Genomic DNA, 2747 nt, shown 5'->3' with positions numbered 1-2747 from the left:
ACTGGACAGGGCCTGCATTCATTAGTCCACTCATACTCATACTTAATATTTACAAGCAGCAGTATATGTGACTGCAGAGACCGCGTTGCTCAGCGAAGCCTAGGCAGGCCGCTTACTGCAGGAGAGCTGGCTCACCTGATTGACTGTGGCTTTTATAAAGTTCCTCCATTTTGCAGTTGAGCAGCGCAGAATAAAATGTCAGCAGTCACCAGCTGCGGGTGCCAATGGCAATTGCTCATTGGCTGGCACTGATTAGCTTTGAATAAGCCTGAATGGCATTCTACCCTGTGGTGTACATAGTAGGCTATTGTCTGATGCCTGGATGCACACTAGGAGGATATCCCCTTGACATGCATGAACAATTTGGGCAGGATTAGTCCCATCATTTATACAAAGGGACTCCTACAGATTATGCTACTGCAATGTACCTGTGAAACCGAGGGCAATATACTGATACATTTTCTGTTCTGTGGCGCAAGGCTATATATCATCTAGGATTCTGGTTATTATAGTATTGCGATGTTGCTAAAATGTCATTTCCTCATATCTTTTTCTCATCCCAAATAGCCTGCACAACTATTTTCTCAATCAGCTTCTTACTGTGAGCGATGGAGCTCTATATAAACACAAATGTTTCTGCTGCAGTTTGAACAGTTTTTGTCGTTCAATATGAGAGTTTTCTGTGTCCTTGTTTTTCTTTGTGCTCTTCTCAGTGGTTGGGTGTGGGCAAGGCTCAATTTGGAAAAGGGTTGTCAACTAATTCCCTTCATCAACCAGGTCTCAGCCATATTTAAATGAAAATATGATCACAGCATGGATGGATTATGATTAGGGATGCATTGATTTATTGGCGGAACATTGGTAGAACATTGGCCAATATTTGCCTCTGTGACGCCCATTAAAAAATAAGATGGCATTTACCGATGGTCGATGTTCATGTGTTGTTTTTTGTGATCGGACTCAGAAAACAGTCCGTTAGCATATGCTGCTACTGCAACTGCTTAATGGAGAAAAAGCCACTGACTGGACACGACACCAGCATGACAAATGACGTAAGAGGTCAAAGGCTGCCGTGCGCAAGTGTGGTTTGTTTACAGTAAAAGAAAATGTTGGCCATGTGGGAATGTTACACCTTGTTGGTGAAAGATCAGTGACATAGACCACCATCAGCAGGACTCAGTCCTTAACCCAGCTCGGTGTCATGGCAGTTCATGAAATGGTCAGGCTATATAATCTATTGATTCGTGTACAGGTCATGTTAATGTCGTTATTTTTGTGTGTTGATTTTGTGTGTTGATTAAGAACTTTGAAGTAATGTATATTTCAATGGGAAGCGTATTTTGCAATCACAGAACGATTACGGTAGCTAGTAGTATTGAAAAGAGCTGAAACAAGACTTTCACCCCAGAGACCGGGGCTTGCATTCCGTGGGTTGCAGTTCCTTTCCGTGTTATTCTCTTTCTAACCACACCCTTATCGTTGTTGTCGTGTCCTGCGTGTGATGGTTCCTTTCCCTGTTCTTTTTTTTCTAACCACAACCGTCATTGTGGGCACACAAATCAATAAATCAAAATAACATGACCATTTCACAAGCTGGCGTGAGACCGGGTTGGTTAACCACAGGATTTAAAAAAAGGCTGAAAATTCCCCACAGACAGCACCAAAGATAAACGGATTACTAACAAGGTGATGGATTTCATTATTTAGTCATTAAGTTCAAAGAGAAATACTTAAAAATGCAACAACTGATTTGTTTGGTCTCTTGGGGACAGTCAAAATAAGTTGTTAACACAACATTGATATAACACCTTTGATTCACGTGATAATTCTGTGTAAGTTTATGACTACAAGTTACTGACCCCCCCAATAACAAATAATTTGAACAAAAATATACTAGATTTGTCCACTTACCTCTAGTTGGTGTAATTTGCCCAGGCTTTGAGATTTCTCCCTCTACCCACATGCCCAATACAAATGAAATGGATTTAGTCTCTTATGCTCACAGCACTCAAAAAAAAAAAAAATCCAAAGCATCTGTTTTCAGAAACAGTGTCTCTAACTCTGGATAATCCCCAGAACACACTATCATTGAATTTCATGAGAACCATTTCTTCAGTAGAAAGGAGTTCCAAAGAAAACATAGTCCACAGCAAGGACTTTTCTATTTTAGCCAATTGTGTGTAAATAATGGATCATAGAAACACAGATCAGAGCACTATAATGTCATCATGTACAAAAATGCTAAAAAAAAGAAAGTCAAATGTGTGTGTGACAGAAAACAGAAGGACGTGTAAAGGACAGAGATAAAGAGAGAGATTGTGTGTGTGTCTGTGTGTGTGTGTGTATGTATGTGTGTGTGTGTGTGAGAGAGAGAGAGAGAGAGAGAGAAAGAGAGTCAATTGTTGTAATAGAGATGGTGAAAGAAACTGCAAGCCATATGCAAAGAGAAACTGAATGCCCACACAGACTGAGATGTGTGTGTGTCAGGTGACAGAGAGGGATGGGGACATGGGCAGGTCCTGTTAATGAAGGACTGATAAGTCCCTATTTCCTGGGCCTGGGTTAATTGTGCCTACAGATAAAGGGTAATAAATTGTCACGGGGTAATGGCAGGAGCCTGGGCTGAGCCCTGTTCCACATTCATCATGACTGGCCGGGCCTGGGAGCCTCGAGACCAGGCAGCACTGAAAGGCTGGTCGAGAGAGAAGGCAGAGAGAGAGAGAGGGAGTGGGGGTGGGGGGGGGGGG

Source organism: Etheostoma spectabile, chromosome 2 (assembly GCF_008692095.1).
Source record: "Etheostoma spectabile isolate EspeVRDwgs_2016 chromosome 2, UIUC_Espe_1.0, whole genome shotgun sequence".
NCBI lineage: Eukaryota > Metazoa > Chordata > Actinopteri > Perciformes > Percidae > Etheostoma > Etheostoma spectabile.
Note: the sequence above shows the minus strand (reverse complement) of the source record.